Genomic DNA, 8129 nt, shown 5'->3' on the forward strand with positions numbered 1-8129 from the left:
TTCTACTGGACAAATGGTCTGAGTTGTTTTTTTAAGGGGTCAGAAAGGAGAGAGGGACCATTACAGATTAAAAGAGATTTAAGAGACAAATCAGATGCACGCAATATGTAAACCACATTTGGATCCTGATTAGAATGATTGCTTAAACAAATAACACTTTGAGATAGTTGGAGAAATTTGGACCTTGCCTGGTATGAATGGACACGGAAGGAATTACTTTTAATTTTATTACACATGACAATGATTTTGCGGTTATACGTTTTAAAGGCTTTATCTGTTGGAGACACAAACTGAAGTATTTATGGGTAGAATAATATGATACTGGGATTTGCTTTAAAATATTTTGAGATGAGAAAGGAGGGTGCATGAAATAAGACGAACAAAATGTAGATAATTATTGAAGCTGGTGGTGAATACATGGGTAGGGTCATTATATGATTCACTCTACTTTTTGGATATTTAAAAAATTCTACTATGAAAAAGAAAAGAGAAGCCCAGCATAAAGTCTGGGTAAGCAGGGGGCCCTTGGGCAGCATGTCCCCCTCACTGCTCCCTTCTCTGACGACTGTTCAGCACTGTGCTTTGACACTATGCCTTGACATGCAACCATGAGCTGCCTTCATCTAGATTTTCCGTCTTTCTTTCAGCAAACACTAAGTAAACACCTATTATTGGTAGGCTGGGCAAGAGCTGAGTCCAAAAAAAGATGTTATTTTGGCATTCTGCATCCAATTCCAACACGTGGGGATCTTTTCCACACCACCAACTAGTTCTCTGATACCAATTGGGTGTCATACAATTTGATTCCATTGGGACACTATTTACCTGGAAGTAGCATCAGATCCCACAGGTTAAGGGCCCAGTCCTACAGAATTGCCACCTCTTCCCCACCTCAGATACTGAGCACAAGTCCAGGTGGTCATCTATGCTTGTGGCCCACCAGCTATAGATCAGAGGGGCCAACGACCCCCTCCTTGGGTTGGATTAATCTGCTAGAGAGGCTTACAGAAATCAGAGGAACATTTTACTCACTAGATCACCAGTTTGCTAAAACAGGGTATAACTCAGGAACAGCCACATGGAAGAGATGCATAGGGTCAGGTATGGGGGAAGGGCGTGGAGCTTCATGCCCCAACTAAGTACGCCACTCTCCCATACCTCCACTTGTTCACCAACCCAGAAGTTCTCCCAACCTGTCCTTTTTGGGTTTTATGAAGGCTTTATTACATAGTCGTGATTAATGAATGATTGGCCAATCCCACCTCCAGTCCCTCTCCCCTCCCCAGAGGTCAGAGGGGTGGGACTGACATGTCCAGCCCCCATCCCTAAAGTTGCCTCATTCACACAGCGAAAGACACCTTTATGGCTCTCTTCTTCACTTAGGAAATTCCAGCAGTTTTAGGAGCTCTGTGCCAGAAATGGGGATGAAGACTAAATATATATTTCTTATTATAAATCACAGTATCAGCTATTTTCACAAAGAAATATTCTCTTTCCTAATTCTTTGAAACAAGCTTCTCTTGTTTCCCTGAACTTCTGCGGCTTCTGGCCTATGCACTGGACCTTCCCACCTAGAGACTAAACCATCTGCAGCAAGACTCATCTTGCTCTTGTCAATGCTGTGTTGCTTTATAACATCACCGTTGATGGAGACCTTATTGTGCATTTTATTTGTCATGGATTTTTTTTTGCACAAATTTGGCTTTTTTAAACACTGCATTAAAATAATATTTATCTTGATTGTTGCAGCTATTTTTTTGGTACCCCTGAAATTTTGTGCCAAGATTAGCACCTTACTTGCCTCACATGATCCTGGCTCTGCAGGTAGGTCTCTCAATAAATGCCTGAAACTGTGTGAACATCTGTTGTTCTACTTGTGAATGCTCTGAAACCTTCTATGGCACTTTGCAAACATCAGGACAGAAAGCAGGACAAAGAGGATTGGTTTTCCTGGTGGAATCCTGGGTGGCACTGGAGACCTACAGTTCTCCCCAAATCCTCTTCTCATTGTCTTACTTACATTGCAGATCGATGGCTAGGAAGATGAGGAAGGAGGGGGACAGGAAGTTCTCTTTCCAGAAGTCAAGGCCTTTCTACGGGCCCAGTCTACGTAGCTGACCTCCTTCAGCGGGCCACTGTTTCTTCCCACAGACTCCAGGATTCCTCCTCTGTTTCAGGACCCCTTCATGTGTCAAGACATCAGGACCTCAAATTTGGCTAGCAGTGTCTCTGGGTGCAGCAGGGGGCATCACCCCCTGCCCCAGAGTCACTATGGTCATCCCTAACTGTGTCCTCAACTCCTATCAGTGACTTGTCTTCCTGGGGCTTCATGACATATTCTTGGCAGTCATGAATCCTACAGACTGCCTACAGACTCTGTACAGATTGGTATTTCTCCCGGCTCTTTTTTCTTTTTAAAAAATTTGAACAAAGAATCACTCATAGGTGTTTCATAGTTGACATTGCCAACTGTCTATCTCTCACACATCTACCATTTCACTTATGGCAGAGGGAAACCCATGTCTGTATGGCTCAAGCTAGAAACAATCTCAATAGTTTAAAAATGGAGGCCAAGTTGGTTTGGGGCTTATTTTTCCAAAAGCTGTAAAGACAAACAGGAGGTGACCATGCAGCACACTTTGGCTTTCAATAAGACAGAATGATTTTCCCTCCCCACACTGATGAAAGGGAATGGAATATGCCACACCATACGATGCCATTTTGGCATATTGCTTATTTTGAATTAAAAGAACTTGAGAAACAGCCAGTGCAAGAAGGACACCCTGACACTTTCCTCTGTCTCCTGAAAGCAGGAGATGAATCTTCTCTGTGAAGTACCCTCCCTGTACCAGGAGGGTGGAAGGCAACCTTATCACTAGAGGTAGGGAATTTAGAGCTGAGAAAGCTGTATGAACAAAGCTTATCACTTCACCAATTTATTGCCCCCAGGCTCAAACCTTTGTCTTGTCAATTTTTCACAAATTCATTGTTTCTTTGTCTAAAAGACATAAAAGCTTCCTGTTTTGGTCACCTCTTTGAGCCTCAAAGTACCTGTATGTATGAAATTAAATTTGTTTTCTCCTATGAATTTTTTTCTTTTTTTTTTTTAAAGATTTTATTTACTTATTTGACAGAGAGAGACACAGCGAGAGAGGGAACACAAGCAGGGGGAGTGGGAGAGGGAGAAACAGACTTCCCGCTGAGCAGGGAGCCCAATGTGGGGCTCGATCCCAGGACCCTGGGACCATGACCTGAGCCGAAGGCAGACGCTTAACGACTGGGCCACCCAGGTGCCCCGGCCTATGAATTTTTCTTATGTCAGTTCAATTATTGGGCCAGCCAAAGAACTTAAAAGGGAAGAGGGAAAAAATTTTCCACCCCTACACTGATATCCCTATTAGGGAGTTCTTTTTCTGAGATGTTCTTGAATTAATAATGACCATGATTCTCCTGAGAGGAAAGCAGTTGTTTGCTTACAAGGGCCTCTGATTTGATTCTTGGGCACCTATGAAAGGAGCCAATGTCAGTAATACTGGGGAGTTGCCTGTAGATTTCTGGTATCGTAGCCTTTACTGGGTCTGAAATGAGGAGAGAACAAGAAGGAAGGCTTGTGCATTAGTTAAGCTCTTGACACCATGATTGCACATAGTAGGCACTCAGTAAATGTCAACTGGGTGGATGAATCAGGATTTAGACATACCCTGTGTGATCCAATTTCTTTTTTAAAAGATTTTGTTTATTTACTTATTAATAAATATTAATATTACCAGAAATTTACAGAGACAATCTATAGAAACACGGACTACATGGGCAACATGATGGCAATAAAATCATATCTTTCAATAATCACTCTTAAGATGAATGGCCTAAATGCTCCCATGAAATGGCACAGGGTTGCAGATTGGATGAAAAGACATGACCCCATCCATATGCTGTCTACAAGAGACTCATTTTGAACCTAAAGATACATCTAAACTGAAAGTGAGGGGATGGAGAACCATTTTTCATGCCAATGGACCTCAAAAGAAAGCTGGGGTAGCAATTCTCATATCAGACAAATTAGATTTTAAGCTAAAGACTGTAGTAAGAGATACAGAAGGACAGTATATCACTCTTACAGGGTCTATCCAATAAGAAGATCTAACAATTGTGAATATCTATGCCCCCAACATGGGAGCATCCAACTACATAAGCCAACTGTTAACCAAAATAAAGAAACATATTGATAATAATACTTTAAAAGTAGGAGACATCAACACTCCACTCTCAGCAATAGACAGATCATCTAAGCAGAAGATCAACAAAGAAACAAGAGCTTTGAATGACACACTGGACCAGATGGACTTCATAGATATATACAGAAGATTCCACCCTAAAACAACAAGAATACTCATTCTTCTCGAATGCAGATAGAACTTTCTCCAGAATAGACCACATACTGGGTCACAAATCAGATCTCAACTGATACCAAAAGATTGAGATTATTCCCTGCATATTCTCAGACCACAGTGCTTTGAAACTGGAACTCAATCACAAGAAAAAAATTGGAAGGAATTCAAACAATAAGAAGCTAAAAACCATCCTGCTTAAGAATGTTTGGGTCAATCAGGGAATTAAAGAATTTAAACAATTCATGGAAACCAATGAGAACAAAAACACATCGGTCCAAAACCTATGGGATACTGCAAGGGCAGTCCTAAGGGGGAAATACATAGCCATCCAAGTGTCACTCAAAAAAAAAATAGAAATATCCTGAATACACAAGCTAACTTTACACCTTAAAGAACTGGAGGAAAAACAAGTAAAACCTAAGCCAAACAGGAGAAGAGAAATAATTAAGATTAGAGCAGAGATCAATGAATTAGAAACCAGAAATACAGTAGAGCAGATCAATGAAAATAGAAGTTGGTTCTTTGAAAGAATTAATAAGATCGATAAACCACTGGCCAGACTTATCCAAAAGAAAAGAGAAAGGACCCAAATTAATAAAATTATGAATGAAAGGGGAGAGATCACAACTAACACCAAGGAAATAGAAACAATTATTACAAATTATTATCAACAACTATATGTCAATAAATTAAGCAACCTGGAAGACATGGATGCCTTCCTGGAAACCTATAAGCTACCAAGACTGAAACAGGAAGAAATTGACAATCTGAATAGACCAATAACCAGTAACGAAGTTGAAGCAGTGATCAAAAACCTCCCAAAAAACAAGAGTCCAGGGCCTGATGGATTCCCAGGGGAATTCTACCAAACATTCAAAGAAGAAATAATACCTATTCTCCTGAAGCTGTTTCAAAAAATAGAAACAGAAGGAAAACTTCCAAACTCGTTCTATGAGGTCAGCAACTTGATCCCAAAACCAGTCAAAGACCCCATCAAACAGGAGAATTACAGACCAATATCCCCAAAGAATATGGATGCCAAAATTCTCAACAAGATCCTAGCCAATAGGATCCAACAGTACATTGAAAGGATTATCCATCACGACCAGGTGGGATTTATTCCTGGGATACAAGGGTGGTTCAACATTCGCAAATCAATCAGTGTGATAGAACACATTAATAAGAGAAGAGACAAGAACCATATGATCCTCTCAATTGATGCAGAAAAAGCATTTGAGAAAATACAGCATCCTTTCCTGATTAAAACTCTTCAGAGTATAGGGATAGAGGGAACATTCCTCAAATTCATAAAAACCATCTATGAAAAGCCCACCGCAAATATCATTCTCAATGGAGAAAAGCTGAGAGCTTTTCCCTTAAGATCAGGAACACTGCCCACAAGAATGTCCACTCTTGCCACTATTGTTCAACATAGTACTAGAAGTCCTAGCATCAGCAATCAGACAACAAAAAGAAATAAAATGTATTCAAATTGGCAAAGAAGTCAAACTCTCTCTCTTGGCAGATGACATGATACTTTATGTGGAAAACCCAAAAGACTCCACCACCAAATTACTAGAACTCCTACAGCAATTCAGTAATGTGGCAGGATACAAAATCAATGCACAGAAATCAGTTGCCTTTCTATACACTAACAAGGTAACTGTAGAAAGAGAAATTAGGGAATTGATTCCATTTACAATACCACCAAAAACCATAAGAGACCTTGGAATAAACCTAACCAAAGAGGTAAAGGATCTATACTCTAGAAACTATAGAACACTTATGAAAGAAATTGAAGAAGACAAGAAAAGATGGAAAAACATTCCATGCTCATGTATTGGAAGAATAAACATTGTTAAAATGTCTATACTGCCCAGAGCAATCTATACTTTCAACACCATCCCAATCAAAATACCAATGACATTTTTCAAAGAGCTGGAACAAACAATCCTAAAATTTGTATGGAACCAGAAAAGACCCCGAATCACCAAGGAAATGTTGAAAAAGAAAAACAAAGTTGGGGGCATCATGTTGCCTGATTTCAAGCATATGTTGCTATATTACAAAGCTGTGATCACCAGGACATTATGGTACTGGCACAAAAACAGACACATAGATCAATGGAACAGAATAGAGAGCCCAGATATGGACCTTCAACTCTATGGTCAATTAATCTTTGACAAATCAGGAAAAAATATGCAATGGAAAAAAGACAGTCTTGTCAATAAATGGTGCTGGGAAAATTGGACAGCAATATACAGAAGAATGAACCTCGACCATTCTCTTACACCATACACAAAGATAAACTCTAAATAGATGGCAGACCTCAGTGTGAGACAGGAATCCATCAAAATCCTAGAGGAGAACATAGTCAGTAACCTGTTCAACACTGGACACAAACTTCTTTCAAGACTGTCTCCAAAGGCAAGGGAAACAAAAGCGAAAATGAACTTTTGGGATTTCATCAAGATAAAAAGCTTCTGCACAGCAAAGGAAACAGTCAACAAAACAAAGAGGTAACCCACGGAATGGGAGAAGATATTTGCAAATGACACTACAGATAAACGGCTGGTATCCAAGATCTATAAAGAACTTCTCAAACTCAACACCCAAAAAACAAATAATCCAGTCAAAAAATGGGCAGAAGACATGAACAGACATTTCTTTTTAAAAAATTTTATTGTTATGTTAATCACCATACATTACATCATTAGTTTTTGAGGTAGTGTTCCATGATTCACTGTTTGTGTATAACACCCAGTGCTCCATTCAATATGCACCCTCTTTAATACCCATCACCAGGCTAGCCCATCCCCCCAACCCCCTCCCCTCTAGAACCCTCAGTTTGTTTCTCAGAGTCCATAGTCTCTCATGGTTCATCTCCCTCTCTGATTTCCCCCCCTTCATTTTTCCCTTCCTACTATCTTCTTCTTCTTCTTCTTTTTTTTTTTTTAACATATGATGTATTATTTGTTTCAGAGGTACAGGTCTGTGATTCATCAGTCTTTCACAATTCACAGCATGCACCATAGGACATACCCTCCCCAACATGAACAGACACTTCTCCAAAGAAGACATACGAATGGCTAACAGACACATGAAAAAATGTTCAACACCATTAGCCATCAGGAAATTCAAATCAAAACCACATTGAGATACCACCTTATACCAGTTAGAATGGCAAAAATTGACAAGGCAGGAAACAACAAATGTTGGAGAGGATGTGGAGAAAAGGGAACCCTCTTACACTGTTGGTGGGAATGAAGTTGGTACAGCCACTTTGGAAAGCAGTATGGAAGTTCCTCAAAAAGTTAAAAATAGAGCTACCCTATGACCCAGCAATTGCACTACTGGATATTTACCCCAAAGATACAGATGTAGTGAAAAGAAGAGGCACATGCACCCCAATGTTCATAGCAGTAATGTCCACAATAGCCAAACTGTGGAAGGAGCTGAGATGCCCTTCAACAGATGAATGGATAAAGAAGATGTGTTTTTCAGAATCCATAGTCTCTCATGGTTTGTCCCCCCCTCTGATTACCCCCCTTCATTTTTCCCTTCCTTCTCCTAATGTCCTCCATGCTATTCCTTATGTTCCACAAATAAGTGAAACCATTTGATAATTGACTTCCCTGCTTGACTTATTTCACTTAGCATCATCTTCTTCAGTCCCATCCATGTTGATGCAAAAGTTGGGTATTCATCCTTTCTGATGGCTTAGTAATATTCCATTGT

This window comes from Leptonychotes weddellii, chromosome 9 (genome assembly GCF_054177405.1).
Source record: "Leptonychotes weddellii isolate Sample4059 chromosome 9, ASM5417740v2, whole genome shotgun sequence".
In the NCBI taxonomy this organism is placed as follows: Eukaryota; Metazoa; Chordata; class Mammalia; order Carnivora; family Phocidae; genus Leptonychotes; species Leptonychotes weddellii.